Source organism: Dermacentor variabilis, chromosome 7, assembly GCF_050947875.1.
Source record: "Dermacentor variabilis isolate Ectoservices chromosome 7, ASM5094787v1, whole genome shotgun sequence".
Lineage (NCBI taxonomy): Eukaryota > Metazoa > Arthropoda > Arachnida > Ixodida > Ixodidae > Dermacentor > Dermacentor variabilis.
In genome coordinates this window covers 20,531,475-20,554,952 of record NC_134574.1, presented here as the reverse complement: position 1 = coordinate 20,554,952, position 23,478 = coordinate 20,531,475, and the positions used below count along the sequence as shown (strand labels likewise).

Here is a 23,478-nt window from a genome sequence, read left to right as displayed (position 1 = left end):
TGGAATCACTCTCTTTCCTTTCGGCACACACGACACAGGTCACTCACATAAACACTCGGACACACGTGCCTCATCAGCACTGGGGTGAGTAACGACTCCGTCTTAAGTTGTCGATATAACACCGCTTACTTACGGGTCAAGCCCGGATGAGGTGGCGGCACAGTCCTTCTCTCTAGTCTGTACCAGTTCACACTTTCGTTGCAGGAGGTCGTTCTGTTCTCGGTTTCCCACCCCCACGACAGGTCGACCGCAGTAGCAGCGGCATGGTTGGTTAGTCCTCGCGCCGCCGCGTTCACCGTGTCGTTATGGTTTGCGTTGCAGCGATCCGACACATAACTGTCCATGTGCGCCAGAAACCACTTTATCACGACACACCGATTTTCACTAGCGAAATCAACCGCACACAACAGACGCGCGGCTTCACGACACACCCTTGCTCTGGCGCAATTTCTCACTGCCGTCCTACAATCACAGAGCACAGTCGTGCACTCGGGGTCGGTGATGGCCAGGGCAATAGCCACCTCCTCGGCTCGATGCAGCCCTCGACTCCGTACACTCGTCGCAGTTCTCGATGCGCCGCTCAATGCCCCCGACGACTGCTGCAGCGAATGCCTTTCTGTCATCTGGATATTCTGTCGCGTCCACAAACACGGCACCCCTTTCTTTGGCATGGAGATCAATGAGCGCCTTGGCTCTCGCCGCCCGCCGCTCCTTGTGGAACTCAAGGTTCATGTTTCTTGGCACCGGACATACCCGTAGCCATCTAATAATTGCGTCTGGTACAGGCACTTCCGTATGTTCGGTTCCCCTTTCCTTTGGCCCCAGGCCTAGGTCACGCAGCACTTGTCCGCGCGTTCTTGTTTCCGATAGCCGCGCGAGCTGGGCGGTCCTCTGCGCCTCGGCGATTTCTTCGAGGGCGTTATGCACTCCCACGGCCAGGAACTTGTCGGCGCTTGTGCAGTCGAGAAGTCCCAGTGCAGCCTTGTACGCTTTGCGTATGAGCGCATTGACCTTATTTCGCTCGCACTGCCCCCAGTTGTGGAAAACAGCAACGTATGCAATGTGGCTGATAAAGGATTCCACTAGGTGGGTGAGGGTTTATTCCTTCATGCCAGCTGTTCTGTTACACCCTCTTGATGAGGCGGATGGCCGTGGTGACTTCGGCCGCGAGATGGTTGGCCATCTCGCCGTTCACTCGTTTGCGTTGAATCAGCATCACGAGCATTCGAATCTTCGCGGCATCCGGGATCGCGTGACCGTCGCTCGTCTTGATCGTTATGGTCTCTTGCTCTCTCGCAGGTTCGTTCCCTCTAGTTTTCCTAGCTGCTCCTTTCGGAGGATCCACCAACAGCTCCGACTTGCTTGGGGAGCAGACGAGCCCAGATCCGTCCAGCTGCTTTTCGATAGCGTCAACCGCCTCTTGCAATGTACTCTCGATGTGTCCGTCGCTTCCTCCTGGGATCCAGAGATTTATGTCGTCGGCATACATGCTGTACAGGAGCCCCGCGACCCGCGAGAGCCGATCGGCCACTTCATCATTACAAGGTTGAAAACTAATTGCGAAATGACGGAGCCCGGGGGGTTCCGACATTGCCGAGCTTCTTTTGGAGCCGCAGGTCACCGGCGATGATTTTGGTGGTCCGCTCCGTCGAAAATTCCTTGATGTACGCATATGTTCTCTCGCCCATGTTTAGCCGTAACACCTAGGCCAGGATCGCAGAGTCTCACTTTATCAAAAGCGCTCTGCAGGTCCAAACCCAAGATGGCTCGCTCGTCTCTCGCATTGGTAGTGTCATCGAGGATTTCATTTTTCAGTTGCATCATGGCGTCCTGAGTTCCGAGCTTGTGTCGAAACCCGATGACGGCGTTTGGTTAAGGCCCCTAAAATTCCACGTACCTCTGCCACCTGCTCATGAGTATATGCTCCAACGCTTTGCCCACACAGGACGTAAGCGAGATCGGTCTGAGGTTCTCAATGTTGGGTGGCCTGCCCGGCTTGGGAATCAAGATGGTCTTGGCTGCTTTCCGCTGCCGGAGTAGTAACCCGGCTCGCCAGCAAGTGTTGAAGTATGCCGTGAGGTTCTCGATGGCGCTTCGTTAAGATTTTTCAGCGCTATGTTCGTAACGCAGTCGGGACTAGCGGCAGATTTGCTGTTGAGATCGTGCAGGGCAACCCTTACTTCCCATAATTCAATGTCCCGATCAAGCCACTCGTTTTCGTCGACTAGGTAGCCCGGGTGCGTTCCTTTGGGAGTAACCGGCAAGTACTTGTCGTTGAGGCGTTTCTTCACTTCGTCTTCCCCGTGCTCAATCAGCACCCTCTGGACGATCTTGCCCAGGTTGTGGTGCTGGTGAGACTCGGTCGTGCTCGTATCCAAAAGATGCCTCAGCATTCCCCACGTCTTGCCGCAGAGCATCTGGCCGTCCGCTGCGTTACAAACCTCATTCTATAGCTGAGTACATAGCCCTCTGCTGCGGAACTCAATCTCGTGGTTGAGTTCGGTGACCTTCTTGCGTAGCTTTCTGTTTGCCCGCTGCGTCTTTCACCTCGACAGGAGGGACCGCTTGGCCGCGATGAGGTGGGCCCGGCGGCTGTCGATCCTGTGGACACGCTCGTCCGTTTCGACTTCTTTGGTGGCCTTTTCTACCTTGTTAACAATCTGGGTCGACCACTCCACAATATCTGTAATTTCACGTCTGCTCCTTGGTTAACAACTCTCGAAACGCGTCCCAATCCATCAGTCTATGTTTCCGAAAGCGTCTGCCGACTTCGTCGTTGCCACCGAGCGGGACAGCGACCTCCACAATGTAATGGTCGCCGCTCAACCCATGTCCCGTGTTTCGCCATTCAAAGTCCGCCGTACCTCCGCCGTGACCCCTGACGCAAGTAAGATCGGGCGTTGTCTCGAGTGATCCAGTTGCCGATTTTTGTAGGGTATGCTGGGTCGGTAATTAGATTTATTCCCAAGTCGGCAGCATTCTGTATTAAGTGCCTGCCATCTACCAATGTTTATGGGTAACCCCAGGCTTGATTCGGCGCGTTAAAGTCCCCGCAGATTACTAGCCTGCTGTCGGGCCCCGCGACGTTGCACGCTTTCTGCAACAGTGCTTTGAATTTCTGCTTACCGTTTAACGGGCTACTGTACAGGTTTATCAGAAAAGTGCTTTCCTTCTGCTTTCTCTCGGTAACCACCTCCACTAGGGTGAGCTCGATTGTGCTTTTGCTCAACAAGTCGTTCTCGACGTACGTGATGCCTTTTCTCACCAAGGTGCAAACTCCCCTGCCGTTACTGCCGGCCGCTGCCCGGAGGCTTGGCGGGCTCGCGTGTGACTAATCCCCTGACAGCTTGACTTCCTAAATGAGGGTTTCTTGCAACATGATGATATCTGGCTTTCTTGATACTTGTTCTAAGTGTTGCTGAAGTACAGCCTTTTTCCAGCAAAACCGTTGCCATTCGAGTGCCAGGTTGCTGTGGTTGTGGTGGTTGATGTCCTAACCATGTTTGCTGAAAGGTAGCCCTTTGCGTCGCGAAATTCTGTACTGTCGTAGCCAATTGCTGGCCCGTCTGTTCAATTGCTATGAGACGATCGATGATTGTTTTGGTGATCGTCGTGCGAATATACTCTTCAAAGCGGTTGAGCCTATCTTCAAGGCTGTGAACCCTATCGCCGAGTCTACGCTCTTTAAAATTTTCAATTGCCCTTCTCTTGGGTGTCGGACCCTCCGCGGCTGCGTTCTCTGTCCTCGGGTTCACCGCTATTTGTGGTTCATCCTCGGTCATTGCCATCTACTGTGGCGGTGGCGATATCTGCTGAGCTTGCTGCTGCTATAGCTGGACCGCCATGATTCTCTTGATCTCGTTCATTCCCTTATTATTCTCCAAAGTATTACATCGCTACGTGCCGCGGAAATGTCTGAAATGTCAATCCGAACGTCATTTTTTCTCTCCTTCCCGGCGACCGCGCTCCAAGATGGACTGTGATGTACTCGTGCCCCTGCGCCGACGTACTCGTGTCAGCGGTATGACGTCAATCATCGAGACACGACACTTCGAGAATTATTCAAGGCAACATCTGTTATGTGCGTGATCTGTTACTTGAGTTGGCAAATTAAAGTTTAGAGGAATAATAAAACACACAAACAGAATGTCTGCGTGTTTTTTTGTTTTACTTCGCAACGAAGCAAGCGAGATGTACTTCCGCTTCATCTGCTTGTTCCCACTGTCCTGCAGTCACCCGCGCAGGTACCGAAACTATGCCATTTTCTACCGTATTCCAGCGCGTGATCAGGCTCTGCGATCCGCTTTTCTGCCACCATATTCGCGTAGCAGAGACGTACACTACCACTCAGGTGTTCTCGTGCACAGCGCGCAAAATCTTGCGCTGCGCCAAACGAGACAATCACAACAGTTCGCGCGCGACATCGTCAGTAAAAGTCCGCAGCACCGAAAAAAAATTGCGAGGAGAAAAAAAATTAAGGCGGGGCCCGTGACGTATGCGTCGCGTGATCCTCGAAGTCCGGTATGGGAGAACGCAGGGAAAGAATTTCGCTTTCGGAGGCCAGGCGGCGTGAGTGGAGAGAGTTCCTCGCTTGGCGGTGGAGCTCGCCTGATGAAATCATCGGTTCGCGGCCCTGAAATATTAAAGCGAAAGTTTTACTGGCCGCGAACTTGCGATTTCGCTATGGCCGTGCTCCGAGAAGGCACATGACGTCACACCGCGTGCCTCGTCATACCGCGTTACTCGTCGTTGCGTTCACCTCCACTATCTTCGCCAGCTGCGTCGCCTGCCTGATAACATGTCAGAGGATGGAAAAGGAGAGCTCGCGTGCGCCGCAACCACAGTTGAGGCGGCAGTCTGGACGACGACAACTCTGATAAGCAGGAGGAGGCCTGTAATCGACATCGGAACGAGATGAAGAGGAAACGAATCGCCCAGGAAACAGACGAACAGCGCGCCGAACGACTGGCTAAACGCCGCAACATAGCTAGACAATCAGACTAACTTGGACTTGCAAGGATAACATTGCTGTGGCTTAGCTTTCCCTACGTATATCCTGGCATAGCCGAGCTAAGCCACTCCCAATTTTTTCTATCTCGGCTATTATTGAGCCGATTTGAAAATTTTTTACGGCAGAACGCTCCCTAGAGGACACGTAACTACGGCCGGCGTATAACCGAAATTTGATATGTGGTCTAGTGAGGGACCCTCTCTGGTCTTATGCGTTTTCTTCTGCGTGGGTGTGCGAGGACACAATCAAGCCATATGTTGAGATCCGGCCTATATTTGCAGAATGTACATCTATCCATGCAAAGGTCACGTACGGGTAGTAGTGATGGTAGGCCATCACGTATCTGTATCTGTTTGTAAGAGACGTCATGTCGACGCTTCCTGTCTGCTAAACGACGAGTTTGCTGGGGGAAACGTGCCCTTCCCAGTTTATAATGTTTGATTATTTCGTTAAAGCTGGTCATCCGCTCTCTGCGTTCCCAGCATTTGCGTGTCACCTGCTCGGTCCGTAGGAATGGGCGGGTACCCATATATTTTAAACATCTCGATCTTCACGAAAGTTGGCGAAAATTCTTAGCTCTTCCGGCAGTATTCCTTCTCTGCCACAGTTATTGACGGTGATCTTGGGGTCGCTGACTAAGATGTTAGCCTGCGTGAAGGCCACTGCAAAGGCAGGCTCCTCCGCTAGCTGCGCCTTTCTCGTTTTTTACAGTGCCACTAGCCCTAGAGTCGCCCTCAAGACTTGTAGCTATCAACATACTCTATTTGTGTACTCCACTGCGTCCACGTAGGTGACTACGACGCACGCTGCTTTTCTATCTTTGCGAATTTGAGGCTACTTTGTGGGATACGCCGCTCCCTTAACTACAGCGATGGACGTAGAGTCACCTGGAGGGGTTCCTGGTCCTTATACGTAAGCAGCGGCCGCTCCGAGAAAGCGGTCTAGTCGCCCGAGTGACACCGACAGCGAGGACACTGTGATTTACTCAGCGACCAGTCATGAAACCTCGAATGACAGTGACTTCTTGCCCGTAGCGAAAAACAAAGCAAAGAGAAGACTCGTCAGGACATCTCCTTCCACAAGTAAGGCAACTGTGATCCCGACGCGAAAGCCATCAGACCTCACAATTTTATTTGTGCCTGTGGCTGCTAACGACAATCTAAACCAGATCAACCGCCAAGTCCCATCTGTGTTGCTCGAGGCACTTGTTCCGGGTCAGATCAAAGATATCAGGATCAACGCCCGTAAGAACATCCTCGTTATAGATTTCACAAACCACTGCGCGCCAGACATTCTGAGCAACATTAAGGTGCTGGATAGCATCAACGAACGCTGCTATAAACAAGACGACCACGACTCTAGGGCCGGTGTTGTTTATGACGTAGATAATTTCATAAGCGATGCTGACCTCCACATACTCATCAAGCCGACGACAGAGGGAATTGCCATATTGCAAGCTCGTCGCCTGGGAAACTCGCAGTGTGTGAAGTTAACTTTCAAAGGAGACAGCCTACCATCACACGTCAAGGTCGGTCACTTCCGACACATAGTACGGCTTTTTGTTCCAAAGCCGCTTCAGTGCAGGGAGTGTGAAAGGATAGGGCACGTTAGTGCGGTTTGCACAAATGCTGCCGTGTGCTCACGATACTCTGGGTCGCGCAGCTCCGACGCCTGTCATGCAGAAAACCAAAAGTGCGCCAATTGTCAAGGCTCTCACAATACAACTTCAAAGAATTGCCCACATGTGAAAAATGAGGCGAAAGTCTTGAAGCAAATGGTTAGGGACGGTGCCTCGCACAGGGCGGCTGCCGCTAAGGTACGACATCGACGTTCACGTCACCGGAGATCTAGGAAACCCACTGCTATTGCTAAGGATGCACTACGTCCACTCACAGTCTACAAACTTCCACATACAACTAGCAATAGTCTCAATGAGGTTCCTAAACAGAAAGTTCCCAATATCATTGCCTCATGCGAGGAGTGGCCGCCGTTGCCACGGCTAGATCCAGCAGCGGAGCGACAAGATGTAGCATGCTCGCCGAATTATGCTTGGCAGCAACCAAGAAGACGACAAACAAGTTGTCGCCATGATGAGGGCCCTTATGAACGAGCCGCGAGTGCTAATGACCGTCATACACACTCTGGCGGCTCGGGGCGCACTTCAAGTACTGGATGCCCTGAATCCGGTACTGTCCAGTCATGAGAAGCACCATGGCTGCTCCTCTAGACTCGTTCCTTAAAGAGGGCAAGGAAGCGTCTATCTTCCAATGGAATGTCAGAGGCATTAAATCCCGTATTTCAGACTTTCGTCCGTTTGTTTTTATGAACAAATTTCCAATAATCGTCATTTCTGAACCAAACATTGAGCGCGCCATCCGCCTATCAGGAGATGAAGGATTCATACCTACCACCTGTAACGACCGCAGCAAAGTCATCGTTTAGATAAGATGCGATTTCACGTATGTGTTAAACCCAGTGGAACCTGATGACGACAATCATTACGTGTGTTTGACTATAAAATGCAAGAACGTCGCACTCACGCTCGTAGGTGCCTACATTTCACTTTCGAGTCAATTTGACAACACAAGACTAAGTGCAATTATTACCGGCGACTTCAGTGCACATCATCCGCTATGGGGAAGCTTAAAGATGGATTGTCGAGCAAGACGTGCACTATCCTTCGCGTCGGACCATGAGCTTTGCTGCCTAAATGATGGCAGTCCCACTTTTTTGCGACGATTGACATACAGCAGCTGTCTGGACTTACCTCTTGTTTCAAGATTGCCTCAGTGCCAGTGTTAAATGGTTTACGGACAACGAAACGCATGGTAGTGACCACGTTTCAACATATGTTAAAATCGACGGCATACGCAAGTCACACTCTACCACAGTCCTTCATCACATCGACTGGCCTAAACGCACGTTGCTAACGGAGAAGAACTGCCAAGAAATCCAGGACTGTCTACCTGGCAACATCGATAAGGTAATAAACGCCGCTGCTCAAGAAGCCACAATAGCTTTTAGGCCTATTCCTAAGTTTCCTGAATTTGAAGCAGAATTCGAGCGGCTTGGAGCAATCCGCCGTCGCGTGGAAGGAAGGTACAGGCGCACCAAGTCCATCTACGACCTAAGGGAGGTGAGACGCATACAGAAGAAGATCCAGCGCCGGATCAACTCACTGCAGTCTCTAAGATCGAAAACCTTCTGTGATGCCCTTGATCTAAACGGACGTTTGGGCGAGTTTAAATATAAACGCATGAACGCATAAACACCTGTCACATATATGGAGAACGGTGCGTGGTCTTCGAACATCACCGCAGCAACACGCTTCCTTCAAACGCCTGGCTCTCTACCAAGGTCGCAGAGAGATCGACGTAGCCGAGGACGTCTGTTTCAAGATTGCTGGTCTACCGCCATCGTTCGCTACACGTGATCTCCATGATGTTCCAATCTCGCGGGATTCTCGTATGGACAATCTGTTTTCCATCGAGGAGCTGCAGGCGGCGTTGACAGCGTGCAGACATTCCTCATCGCCTGGGCCTGACGGCGTGACATACGCAACTCTTGGAAACCTCGGTCAAGCAGCCTCGCTTTCTCTGCTAGACGTGTACAATAATATATGGCGTGAAGAAGTGGTTCCTGCTACATGGAAATCCAGCCGCCTTGTGCTTCTGCTCAAACCAGGTAAACCACCCTTAGACGTGGCGTCTTACCGTCCAACTGCTCTGGCCAGTTGTCTAGAAAAGGTGATGGAGAGGATGGTGCTGACGCGTCTAGAGTGGTAGCTAGAACGCTACAAGTTATACCCTGACGCCATGGCAGGCTTTCGACGCGGACGCTCATCTGTAGACAACGTCATAGATCTTGTCTCGTCTGTACAGCACCAAAAATCCTAAGGAGGCTGTCAGTGACGATGTTCCTGGATGTTAAAGGCGCTTATGACAACGTAGCCCATCGAGCCAACCTGGACGCCTTGGGCAGAGTCGGCCTAGGCGGCATTGCTTTTCGATGGATATTCAGCTTCTTGAAGGACAGGTCATTCCTTGTGCAAACAGAGGATGGTGCGCCATGACAACACAACACCTACCATGGCGTACCACAAGGTGGAGTCTTGAGCCCCACTCTGTTTAACCTCATGCTCATCGACCTGGTTCATACCCTTCCGCAATCCGTCCATGTGTCGATCTATGCAGACGATATATGCATTTGGTCATCAGGAGCGACGCGTCCCCAGGTAAGTGCCAGTCTTCAAAAAGCTCTTCAAAAAGCGGCCACGCCAACATCAGGTTATTTCCGAGCGCGAGGTCTGGAGGTGTCCTCCGATAAGCGCTCTATGGCCGCTTTCACGCGCAAAGCAATGAAACCGTACTTTCTCAGAATTAATGGACAGCCGATCGCCTACTAGAAGACGCACCGCTTTCTAGGAGTGATAATAGATCGAGACCTCTCCTGGGCTCCTCATATCTCCTACCTAAACAGGAAATTCAATTCAATTCAATTCACTTTCTTTATTTTCCAAAACAAGTTTGGTGGTTGACAGGGCTAAAAGCTGCGGTCTGCAGCTTGACAGAGGCCCGGACACCATATGCAAGGCAGCGCTTGACCTCGACGTGAATGTCGAACCGTTAAACAAAAACGTACAGAAAATATAAGTTCATCAGAATAAAAATACATAATACCAGATATATTGCTTATATAAGACCAGATACACACACACACACATATATATATATATACATATATTATAAAAGTCAAATATAATGAAAGAGAGAAACTAACGTATACACACACACACACACACACACACACACATATATATATATATATATATATATATATATATATACACATATATGAATTCACATATGCATATACAGAAACACATAATACATCAGGAAAAGAATCACATTCCAAAAAACACTACAATGTGAAATACAAGCAGACACAGGAGTATTTAGCTTCTGTTAAAGAAAAAAAAAAGAACATGAATGTACGTAGCTTCACGACAATAGTGGTAGGTATGATATTTTTTTAAAGAAAAGAGCTGTTCAAGTAATGTTAGTGTGGGCTTTACTATATCTTTGTATTTATTTAGGATTAACGGAAGATTATATTTCAAGGACTGCAGTTTGTAAAAAGTGCGGAAACGCGGAATTATCCAAAAGTCAAGAGAACGTGTACGATCATTTGTATTTTGCTGAAGTAATGCTATTGTACTAATAAAGTTTTTTAAAAGTGGGTGAAGACACATAGAATGAACGCAAAACACGAAATTCATACATATGTTGTATTTTTCATAATGTTGTACGACCTAAAAATAATATTCTGTGGAAGCTAACTAATCGATATTTGCGATATTGCGAACAATTTTTCTTTTGGAATAAACAAATCGTCGTAATATTCCTTTGTGTAGTGGTCAACCATACGAGACTACAGTAATCAATATGAGAAGCGAACAATGCAGAATAAATTTGTTTTTTTTTTTTGGCTTCCACTGGGAGAATTTCACGGCAACGCGATAGAGCTCCTGTGGTTATTGAAAGTTTTTTTGCACAAGTTGTCAACATGCGAATCCCATGTGAGATTAGAGCTAAATGTTACTCCGAGAATTTTTATATTCACTGACGATTTCGATCCTGTGCACGTCGCAGTATATATCCTGTTCTAAATTGATTACTTTATTTTTTGCACGGAAGAAAAGTACCTTGATTTTAGCTGGGTTAATCTTGAGGCAGTTAGAATTTGACCAGAATAAGAGCTTCTCAAGGACCTGATTACATCTTGACGCTAGATCGGCTTCATCAGTTCCGGAGAGTAGGATAGTGCTATCATCGGCATATATGATAAATTTTGAGCTTGTGTCAATACAGACAGTATCGTTTATGTATACGTTAAACAAAAGAGGACCTAAAATACTGCCTTGAGGTACACCACTTTTTATATCGAGGGGAGATGACTGGTACCAATGTACACAGATTGAGTCCTGTTGGCTAAGTACGAACGGAATAGTTCGAGCTGCTTACCGCGAACCCCGTAGTCCGGTAGTTTTAATATAAGTATCTTATGGTAAAGTGAATCGAATGCCCTACTGTAATCTACGAAAAGACCGAGAGTTATGTGTTTATTTTCAATGTTTTGTAGCACACTTTCTTTAAGAGTTAATAAGGCTGTTTCGGTAGAGCGTCCTTTTCTAAAACCAAACTGCGCGTCGGAAAGAAGATTTATTTTGTCAAAGAAGTTAGTCAGTCGAGAAAACAATATTTTTTCTAAGCCTTTAGACAAAATTGGTATCACAGATATTGGCCTGTAATTTTTTGTCTCATTTTTATTGCCTCCTTTGTAAATGACTGTTACCTTGGATCGTTTCAGTGCGTCAGGAATTTGACCTGATTGGATAGCGAGATTGAATATGTGAGCGAGCGCAGGTGCAATGTATTCGATAACATATTTTATGGGCTTTATTTGTAGGTTGTCTATATCTAAAGCCTTGCTGTTCTTTAGACCTAGAAATGTTCGATAAACTTCAGCTTCACTTATATCATGCAGAGCAAAGCTTTCAGCAGGGCAATTGCTTGACGGTCTGATAACCTGTAGGTTACTATCTGGAAGGGCGTGGTCTAGAAATGCTCGGTTGAAATGATCAACAAGCGCCTGACCGACTATTGCACGGTTATTGTGCGTTAACTTTGATGGCGTTTCCGTTTTACTTTCGCGACCGAGCCACCTGTTTAGCAGTTTCCAAGCGGCGTCAGGTTGCTGTTTCTTTATATCAGAAAACAACCGCTGATAATATCGTAATTTTGCAGACGGTAGCTCGGCGTTCAGTTTATTTCTGAAAGTTTTAAAATCTTTCAAATCAGACGGTACTCTTGTACGTAAGAAGGTGTGTAATAATCGATTTTTCTTATTGATAGCTTTCCTGTGGGCAGGAATGACCCAAGGTTTTCTTATTCTTTTTGATGGTTTGAAACTTGTAAAAGGAAAATGTATCGCGTAAATTCGCTGAAAAATTTCAAGGAACTAGAATATGCATCATTCACGTTTTTTATTCCGAATATAAAAGATCAATCCTGCGCACTGATGTCACGCTTAAATAAAAGGAAAACATCGTCTGATATATACTGGACTGTGATTGCGTCCCTTCGACTATTCTGGTGAACTTTGAGGGGGAAGAAAATCATGAAGATTGGGCAGTGGTCACTTATGTCACATGCTATGGTTCCTGCATCAGCGACTCTAGTTTCCGCATTGGTAATAAACAAATCAAGTGTCGATGAAGTTAGTACAGTGATGCGTGTCGGTGTAGTGATTATATTCACAAAGCCTATGGAAGAAATGGTGTTGTTGAAATCTTGCGCGCAAGTGCTAGCGTCAAGGGTATTTATATTGAAGTCTCCACCACAAATGAGTTTCAGACTACTTGAGGAAACAAATTGCAAGAAGCTTCCGAAAAAGTTTATAAAGTGCCAAAAATTCCCATTTGGTGGGCGATAAACGACAGTAATGACGTCAGCGTTTCGTTTCAGTGTTAGTACCTCGTAATCGTTTGTGATGCATGTATAATCTGATATTACTTCATATTCTTCAGAAGCCTTAACATAAATAGCGACGCCACCGCCCCTACGACTACTGCGATTGATAAAAAAGTTCTTGTATCCATTAAGACGGAGCATTGCACACCCGTCGTAATACCATGTTTCAGTAAGCATTAAAATACTATACTGAAAAGAGAATTCATTTAGGAAATAAGCAATCTGGTCATGCTTAGCGAGAGCAGAGCGTGTGTTAATATGCAAAACACAACCGTACATAGAAGAACTTGGAAGAATTTCATAGGGCAACGCAAAATTAGTCATGATAACCCACGTGCTCAGTTTTCTTGCGGGAAAGTCATGGGGTGCGTCTGTGAGTGCGATGCTCCAACTCTATAAAGCACTCTTCCTCGCTTATCTGTTCAAGACTGACGGCCCTTCAGGACGCAGGATGCTCAGTATCTCTGCATTGGCTACCGGCACACGTCGGGATCCGGGGCAATGAAGAGGCGGATACTCTGGCAAAATGTGCCCACCACTCAAGCGTCCCCCTCAGCCCTGCTGTAACGGCCGCAGACTTCTCGAGACAGAGGCTGCGCCGGCGCATCATGGCCTGCCACCCGGACAAACGGGTATCCCTGGGCCGGCCTCCACGGCCTCTTCCACAGCACGGCCTCCTACAAAGGGATGCCTCGTTGCTGTTCAGACTGCGAGTTGGCTGCTACTGGACGGCAGCCCGCCGGCACCGCCTTGGGAAAGCCACCTCGCCAGCCTGTGCCTCCTGTGGTGAACCAGAAACTCTGGAGCACCCCCTGCTGGCCTGCCCTGCTCACCTGCAGCACCGCGGTCGACTTCTGCAAGAGTTCCACCGCCTGGGGCTCCCATGTTCAGGACAGGAAAATATCCTCTTCCCCTGTCGTAATCAGCTACCAGCCTTCCTAAGTGTCGTCGAGTACCTCGACTCGTCGGGGCTCTCGGCGAGACTATAGGACTTTTCTACAAAGACGGATGGCCTAACGGCCAGCCCACCACCTCGGGCTTCCTGATCGGCCGCTACTTCGCTTCCATCTCTACGACCATCTACATTTCTCCCTCCCATACTCTCTCTCTTGTAACCCCATCTCGTCTACCCTGCTGGCGCTGAGCCGTGCTCCCGCATGGGTTGCAGAAAATAGCGCTAGCCTTTTCTCCTTCCCCGCAAGAACCACTTCTTTCTCTCTTCCTCGGTCTCCTGCGCTATAGCTTACCTGTATTGGGTGACACCAGTAAGACCGACCTCCGTGCCCTACAGTCTGTACAAGCTCAAGCTCAGCGAATTCGCCTTGGTCTTCCCAGATGTGCATCCACGGCAGCAACAATAGCCATCGCGCATGACCATCCCATCAATACGTATCTTCAAGTCGATGCTTTAAGGATTTATATCAGGCACTTCGCCCGACTTCCATCGCATCTACTCGCCTCCCTTCCTGCCGCTCGGCCTCGTTCGGCGTTTAGCAGGATTATTGCCGTCAACCATGGAACTTTACCATCAAACGTCACGCCTGCAGCACGACCATCTCTACCGCTGTGGTGTCTCCTTCCACTCCAAGCTCTTCTTATTATTCCCGGTATCAAAAAGAAAAGGGAGATGTGATCTTCCGCCCCCAAACAAACCGTACTTTCATTTCTACATGACAAGAACAAAGAACGCATCCACGTTTACACGGACGGTTCTGTCTCCTCTAAGAGTTCAGCTGGGCCAGTGGTAATTCCCGCAGAGTCTGTCACCCTCAAGTTCAAGACGTCTCAGATTGCATCGTCGACGGCTGCAGAACTCGCAGCTATCCGTGTTGCTGTGGAGTTTATTGGCCACAAATCATCACACTCATGGTCCATCTTCTGTGACTTGAAGGCAGCTCTCCAGTGTCTGATGTCCCCTCTCAACCACGGACCAAATGTGCAACTAGTGGCAGACATCCAACTACTCCACCATCACGCAATCAACAAGGGGCACAACATCATCTACAGTGAATACCGGGTCACTACGGAATTTCGAATTTCCGGTCGGCCCAGGATGGTGGCCACGTTATACCAATGCCACTGTCAGGAACAGACGCAGCCACAAGTCTTCGCTCCCTCGACCGCGAGCTTACGCAGAATCTGTGGAACACCAGTGAATTCCCGAACGCACGTCTCCACAGATTGGATCCACGTCTGCAACTTCGTCTACCACCAGGGTTACTACGAGCGGATGCAACACTTCTGTGCCGCCTGTGGCTCGGCGTGGCACTCACGAACTCCCATTCATTCCGCATTGGAATGGCCGACAGCCCTACTTGCGACACCTGCGGCTGCGAGGAGACGACTGAGCGCCTCCTTTGTGACTGTCCTTGTTACAATGTGCCAAGAAACGTGCTCGTGACCGCGCTCGAAAAACTGGACAATCGCCCCTTTACAGAGGAAGAAGCTCTAGGACACTGGTCCAGACGGGCTTCGGGACTCAAGGCCTTAAGGGCTTTGATGAAATTTTTAAGGACATGCAAATTGTGCGACGGTCTTTGAGTGTTCTAGCGCATATTATCGCGTTACTGTGTGAATTCCCCGGTTTCCTTTTTTCCCTCTTCTTTCTCCTTTTGTTCCCTTTAGCCCTTTCTCCAGCACAGAGTAGCCAGCCGGTACTTACACTGGCTATCCTCCCTGTCTTTGCTCCTCTTTGTCTCCCCTCTCTAGAGACAAATCATTTTCGCAGTCTTCGCAAAAAGCTCTTATGCTGGAATCGTTCGTCAGAGGAAATTTCAACCAGTCTTAGCGAAAATGGCTTTCGAAAGGCAATGAACACTTAGAAACCAAAAGCTTTGTCAATTCCTTGCCGGCTTTCTGCGGAGCATGCGTGGTCGTTCATTACGGTAAAAAAACTTTAAAAATTGTCTTATGAACCCACTAACATGTCTATTGTGTCGAGCGTAGAACCGATATAAGCGTTGACTGCATAGATCGCAAAAAGAAAAAAAAACTGCTTTCTAGTTAGAAGTATCGCTGTAAGTGACGCTACTATTATATCGAATAAAGTTGCAATGAAGAGTATTCAACGTTAATCCAAAGTGGGCAGATCACTGCTAAATTGTTTAAAAAGTCGAAGTTTCGCCCGAAAGGCGAAACATATCAATTGCGATAGCAAATTATTAGACAGCTATACGAACTAAAGATAGTACTTTTATCGGCCGCACAATCTTGTAAGCATTCGCTTACAAACTAAATTATCAAGCATGGTGTCACGTGCGAGCAAGCAAACATAAACAGATATTACTCCATGAGCGTGCAAACTCGCTGTCGAAACACTGGTCTGAGAAACCGCGGCAGCAGCAGCAGCGAGCGAATTGACCTTCGTGCTGTCTTTCGCCTCAACGCGAACCAGAGAACAGAGCGTACACGAAGCTATGCGGCCTCGGTGCACCTACACTTTACTCATTGCAGATCGCTTTCAAGGCAAAGCATATGGCGTCAGCGCGCACGAGCAAACAAGAACACATCGCACACAATGAGCGCAGGAACTCGCTGTCCCAACGCTTGTGTGAGCTACGCGGCAACCGCAGCGAGCGAAGCGATCCTCGCACGGTCTACTGCTTCACCGCAAGAACGGCGAGCGCACAGCGTGCACAAAGGTATGAGCCGTCTGGAGATCACTTTCAAGGTAGGGCGCGCGACCGCGCGCGGCCGTAGATAGTACAAACTTGTTGGCGGAGTCGAAGCCCCCTCCCTTCTACGCTGCCTCCCCGCTTCCCTCTATATATGGTGCGCGAGACGAAGCTGCCATAATCTCGAAATGCGCAGACGCTTCCGGAGCACAACGCCGCCACCCTTCCTCCATTTCATCCACCCCCAGCCCTTCACGCGACGGAATCGGCGCTTCTACTCTTCGCTTCATTCGCGCGCGCCACATTAGCGTGCGAACGTCGGCTTTCCTCGCGTGCTTTCACTCGCTAATACAGGACCCGCGGCGGCGGTGTTAACGTCCTAGGACATTATACGGAAGTTCACGGCGACGACGACGGCGAAAATGCGCTTGGAGTGTTCATATAATTGCTATCGCAATAAAATGCTTCTGAAGCCGCAACAGCGAAAAGACGTTAGCCTTTATGCGTGCATTCCCGCCTCCTTCCCCACGGCGCGCGCATCGCCTTGATGTCTGCCTAGGCTCAGCAGTGCGGTCTCCCTTCACCGAGCGCGACGCTGAACCTTCGTGTGTGCATTTGCTCCTTCTCCTCCCACAGGCAAGGAAAACGCTGGAGTTGTGGGCACGTGAGTGCCTTTCCATCGGTTTGAACACTCGTGGTTAAAAAATCCGTTATACTGGTTTCCACGTAGCGAGCGGCGACCGCAAGCTTTGAGAGACTTCGCTCTGCCCTTTTCCGGAGCGAAGGCGTACCAGGCTCTGTAAAGGACGCCCCCGCCAACGGTCTGGAGTCTTGAGCACAAACTTCAATATACCGCTGTCCGTCAGGAAGCTTGTAGAGCTGACAGTTTCTTTGTGATGTACTTATACTTATCTTACTCGTTACGTCGATCGTTTTGCTTCTCTGTCTGGGCCCCTCTCAGCAGGTCAAGCTACAGACCACTACGCCCACATTACCTCCATGGTCCTGGTTGCAACAGTTTTTCAATATTCGCACACCATTTTGTATAATACAACCTAGTTATTTACAAAAGAAAAGCTTTTCTGTTATCAAGCTCCTTCGTTTCATATGAAATTTGGCATCAGAGGAATACCTTTGTTACGCTAGAAACCTGTCATGAAGACCATTATAGGAGCGACGGGACATTTTCACATCCACCCACGTGATGACCAGGCTTAGAACCCTTTTATTATAGGTTGCACATAAGCAGCCTGCATATAGGGTGCTTATAGGGCGCAACAAGAGTTGTAGGTTCTAAACCAGCGATTGACACCATTTCGTGGGTTATTCTTTTCTTTCCAATCCTTTGTTTTTTCCAACATTGACCTTTAATATGTAGCATTCAGAATACATCTGCGCTAAAAAATCGCTTTAAAGCGTGTACACAAAAAATTCAGTAGCCATTCCACCCTGTCGAGGTGATTCACCAGCCAAACTGCTATGGTGGTAAAAAATATGTCGGTATAATGTTTTGTTTGCATGTAGCTATACATATAATTATGTATATGCATTTATACTAAATTCAAAGAAATGCACATTAGTGTATTGCCTTGTCTCTTATTCTTTGCCTTATCTTTATCTTGTCACTTAAGTGATGATATCCTTGGCGCTGTTACGACGCTGGTTAGGTTTTTGGCTAGCGTAAAATCTACACACGACCGTTGTCGCGTTGTCGGAGGCACTCTGGGCTCACTGTAACATTGTAGACGGAGCTTTTCGAGACACGAAGGAGAGCAGCCACTTGCCATAGGGCCGTGACACGTCGACATTGATTCGCGCACCACGATGACGGGCGTGTCGTCGGTGGAAGAGAGCCACCAGAATATCGACATCGACTTCCCGCCGCTGCTCTCGACGTCGCTCATCGTAGAGACCCTGCTGTCACGCTTACGCGTACTCTTCCCACAGCGAACCGTGGAGCGAAATGGCACCAAAACTGCCCTTCCTCGCTTTATCAGGCGCGCACTCCGTCACGCACTACGTCATAGATACACATTGCTACTGCCGAAGGGCTTTTACGACGCGCTCCAAAGACGCAGGTGTTGTCAACGCAGCTGCGATGGAGCGCCGTTTAGACGCAAGCGGCCGTTAAACCAAGTTTGGAAGTCTTCGACGGTACAAGTTGACCGGGGCGCAGTCCACGGGAGTGCACGAAAGAAAACACATTTATTTTTTATTTGCGATTGAGCACACTTTTTAGTTAATAAGGAAAATGAATTTTTATAGGCTTGTAGCCCAGCTCAGAACGAGGAAAAAGGCATGTGGAAGGGGTAACGATAAGGAACAAAGAAGAGGGCAAGTGTTAACTTCCAACTGATTGTTTATTTCGTGACTCAGAAGGTTACTTATACACTCAGCGAACCATGTGACATGAAAAGACAAAACAAAACCAAGCAACAAAACCAAAAGTAACCATGTAAAAAACATATTCAGAGAGCCTGTGGCGGCAGTCCGAGACACGCCAATTCATTGCTTGATACTGATAATAAAGGTGAGCTTACACATGCATGGCTAAGAGCTATGATAGCTTTTGCTTCAGTGATTTTTCTTGTAAGCTGATTATCATTATGACCTAGAATAAGGCATTCTTCTGCAAAGAGGTTCACAACCACACGTTTTGCAGTGCTGCGCAAGAAACACCCCCAGCTGTATTGCAATTCTTCGCATCGTAACCGTGTTCGCGCAGCCTGTCATTCACACATTGGCCAGTTTGATCGACGTAACGTTTTCCGCACTTGAGTGGAAAACAATAAACAGGACCGTGTGTGCAAATAACGAACGTCTTTTTATGATTCTTATCACAGCTAGGAGGAGCCTCCTTACTCGGATTAGTGAGCTTGCAAATCCTCATCAACTTGTATTTTGTTTTCTATTCAGTGTTCTCCGGCTGACCTTGAGGCTGAGGGTGCCATGGTGGTGCCAATAGTCAAAGAACACCTGGCCCCCTTGATGTTACCTCCGAGCTTCCACAAAATGACACGATCCGATTTTTGGATATGCGCTTAGCTTGTTCCGACTTTAGTGATATTGAATATGATTATGACTACTATGACTATGACTACTATGACTTTCGTGCCAACAAGCCACTTCATCCGTTTTACTCATTATAAGTTGTTCAAGAAAGGCATTGCTAAACTTTGCCTAAATAATGCTTTGAAAAAATTGTGCGACCATACCGTTTTGTCTAGCTTTGATTCTCAGTGCGAACGGCTTTCGCAGGCTGGTTACCCTGTGTACTTACAAGTGTGAGTAGCAGACCGGATTCTAAGAGAGTTTAGAAAAGACAACCAGTGCGAACGTAATCCTACAACCACTAGGGGCAGGACAAGCATTATTCCTCATATCCACACCATCTCACATAATTTAAAGAAAATCGCCAAGCGAGCGAATATTCGTGTGGTGTTTTCTGCCCTTAACAAGCTTATGAGGACTTGAAAGCTCTCTAATCTGAATAAGGAGGCTCCTCCTAGCTGTGATAAGAATCATAAAAAGACGTTCGTTAATTGCACACATGTGTTCTTTATTCTGTTTTTCACTCAAGTGCGGAAAAAGCTACGTAGGTTATAGTGGCCGATGTCGCAATGATAGGCTGCGCGAACATAGTTACACTGCTAAGAATGGCATTACACCCGGGGAGTTTCTTGCGCAGCACTGCAAAACTTGTGGTTGCAAGCCTCTTTTAGAAGAATGCGTCATTTTAGGTCCTAGTCATATACGGCTTACAAGAGAAATCATTGAAGCAAAAGCTATCATAGGTCTCGCCCATGCATGTGTAAGCGCACCTTCATTATCGTTATAAAGCAGTGAAATGGCGTATCTCGGACTGCCGCCACAGGCTGTCTGAATATGTTTTTTCACATGGTTACTTTTGGATTTGCTGCTTGGTTTTGTGTTGTTGTCTTTTCATGTCACATGGTTCGCCGAGTCTATACTAAAAAAGTTATGACATACCAACTCGCCCAAATTTCTATGCCTGCTGAATGAAACTTGGAAGGACTAGAGTTCTATTCTAGCGGACAAACATGGAGCTGCCCGTCTCCTACCCATAGAAGCCCATATCCAGCAGACGGGAATTCCAGGATATTTACAACTTCACTGTGAACTACGAATAAGGAAAAGTAAATGAAACTTGGCGTGATGTTAGAGTCGTCTAAGCAGCTAGTTGTCCCATAATTTGTTTCAGGATAGTTTCGATAAAACAAGACATAGTGCCGTTTTCCGTAACGATAATCCCTCCGTAGATGCCCATAAATTGACAACAAACGGGAATTTTTTAACGTTTACAACTTTACTGTGAACTAACTAATTATGACAAATAAATGAAACTCGGCTTAACAATATAGTCGTCTTAGCGGCCAATTTCAATGTAATTTTTTTACAAGATACCTACATTAAATTGAGAGCCACAGAGCATAAGCGAGAATGTTTGTTTTGCAGCAAGGCGTTTTCTGTTCGCCACCACAATTTTTTGCGGAGGGTAGCCATAGACAGATTCACTGTTAAACACTCTTTTAGCACTCTAGAGGGCGCGAATACATTTCCTGAGCAGGTCTTGAGTTATCTGATACAAGATGTTGCAACACGTCTTCTTTTTGTCTGTCCTTGACCTGGACTATTCGCGCCCACAACTCAAAACGCTTTCGACAGCTGACAGCCGTCAAGTGCGGAGATATACATATGAATACTAGCATAGCAAATTTCTTGCGCTTCCGGTGCTCTCTGTCCAGCTACACGTTTTGGCCATCGGCACTGAGCATATTCAACAAAGCGACGTTGGAATGAACGTCAGTCTTAAACGCTCACACTTCATGGACTGGTTGGTATGATTTTCGAGTGCGTTCTTCAGAATGGGGCAAAGAAGACGTCTATTCGTGTCACACAGGCAAACTAAGATTGAACACAGCCATTTCGGCGGCGGGCTGCTACGCGAGAAAGCCAAATGCCCCTTCAGATCGATGTCGATGGTGATCGGGAGTCAGAAGGCAAAGCACGCATTTGTAAACAGCCCGAGAGCGCGAGTAGTCTTTTGCTGTTTCTTTTTTTTCCAGTGTGGCACACCTTATTACTTTGTAACGTTGGCAATAAAAAAAATCATATTAAAAATTACCCCTGACTCTTGTTATGGCTCACTTTGTGTGGCAATGAATGGAGCAGATGCCAAGCGCCTGGGACATGGCGTGCCTAATCGTCATGCTCGTCAGCATGAACATACGTGTCCGTTGTTTGCGTGCGACGGCATTATGCGTGGAATGTGCAAATCTTACTCCCATCTGTGCTGCCTTGGCCCCCTCTACGCCAAGGAGTGGTTTCCCTCCCGTGACCTTATGTGTGCGTTTACCCGAGTTGTCCTGATAAGGCGCTCTACCAGAGAGTAGAAAAGGACAAGGTTGCCCGAATGGTGGAGGGTGTAAGAAAGCCATCAAGCCACGACGTGTAGTGGCATCTTCTAGGCCCTCGCGTGCAGGTGCACGCGCGTTGAACGTTTTTCTATTTTCCTTGGAGCACACCGCTCGCCTGTAACGATGTATTAAACTTCTGTTGCTTCTTTTTACACCCTCCCGTCTTCACTGTCGAACCCTCACCAAGAAGCCACACGCCCCCGCTAACCCATAGGATTACCGCGTATACTGCTACGCATCGTTAATATTTTATTTATCGTGCCTTGTATTCAATGACTTGTATTCATCTGACCTGTATTCACCATTCTTCACTGTAATCATGCTATATCACCTGTACCCAGTCATCATGTAATTTTCCTTAAGGCACCCTCGACGTATATCAAATGAAAAAAAATAATAAAAGAGACCGTCAACCTGGTTAGAACTCCAAGCAGACGCTGTTGAAGGTCGCAAAACATCGCCCCCTTAACAACTGGTAAGCGGCAGTGAGACATGGATCTAGGAGCCTTGTCTACCAAGTCGCAACTGAATGCAGCGTTCGCGATCGTCTACGCCGGATTCTTGGCTGCAAGGTGGTGAGTGTGAGACTTCCTCCGCTGAGCTATGCTAGGCTCGTTGAAGGCTTAGAATAGAACGGGCAATTTGGGGTATTGTCGCCTAGTTATGTTGCGGCAAGATAGTTGTGCACAGCAGAGAGCAGCTGTGAAAACAGCCAAGAATTTGAAGCCATTGCGTTAACCGGAGTTCTTGGGGCTGGCATACGAGTCATACTTGTATGTCGATGGCGCACTCCGAAAACGAGGGTTGATTGAGACCATTATTGCCCTAGAAGCTGAGGATGATGAGCTTACGGAATGCCTGGAGATCTTTAGAGAGAGGCAGACTGCAAAAAGTCAAGCAGAAGGGTTCCCCCTTCTGCTTGACTTTTCAGCAGAAGAGAACGAACATGAAGAAGGTGAACCGAAAGGAGAGAAAGACTGTGAAGAAAGGGAACGCGCACTTCAGTTGAAGCGACTCGAGCTTTAAATGGGAAGCGCTCGAGCAGCAGGGTATAGAGGCGAAGGAAACACTGGAGAACAGTGCCTGTTGTTAAAGATACCGTTACTGTTAAAGTCCGAAGAATTATACCATCCTTCAACGCTCTGCAACGATTTCATTTTTAAGCCACAATAAAAGCCACCGTGAATCGACCACCGCTATAATATTGGTCTTGAATCATGTCACACTAAAACTTGTTTGCAGTCATTTTTTCTTCGGTCATCCACGGAATGGAACTCTCTTCCTGGAGAAGTCGTATCTATTTACGACAACCAAAGATTTTGAGCAGCTCTAGCTAACATTTTGTAATCCAAGCATATTTTTGTTTACTGTATGGTTGTAGCCTAAGTGCGTTTGTATTTATAGCTTTACTATCTTTGTTTGCTACCAATTTATCATGACGTTGTAAACCCTTGCTAAAAATGTACAATCAGAAGTTTTCGCAAATAAACGTTCTAACTGCTTACATTTGTTTCTTTTTCTCATTTGCTGTACTCACTCCTCTCTTTGATGCCTTTGGGCCTGAGCGTAAATATAAATAAATAAATAAATAAATAAGTGAATAAATAAATAAATAAATATCCCCTATGCTTCCTCCGCAGTACCTTTACCTGTTCTCAAATAGGTCGTGCCAGATTCTACGTAAGAAAGGGCTAATGTTCGGGAAGGCTACAAGCACCCCAGCCTGCGGAACATGCAAAGCAACCTAAACGAAGGTATTGCACGGAAAAACGTGAATTGTAATAGGAGGGGAGGCCTACTGTACCGGAAGTATGTAGGTCGCAGGGGTGCCACATTTGACCAGCAGGTCATGCCCCGACTCATCGACAGGATCTTTAGCGCTT

At 47.7% G+C, this 23,478-nt stretch overlaps 1 protein-coding gene across 9 annotated transcripts in view; it reads right to left on the bottom strand.

The window, feature by feature from the left end:
* LOC142587361 (Kv channel-interacting protein 4-like) overlaps window positions 1–23,478 on the bottom strand; it is a 323,816-nt gene that overhangs the window by 7,415 nt on the left and 292,923 nt on the right. The gene's annotated exons all lie outside the window — the stretch shown is intronic.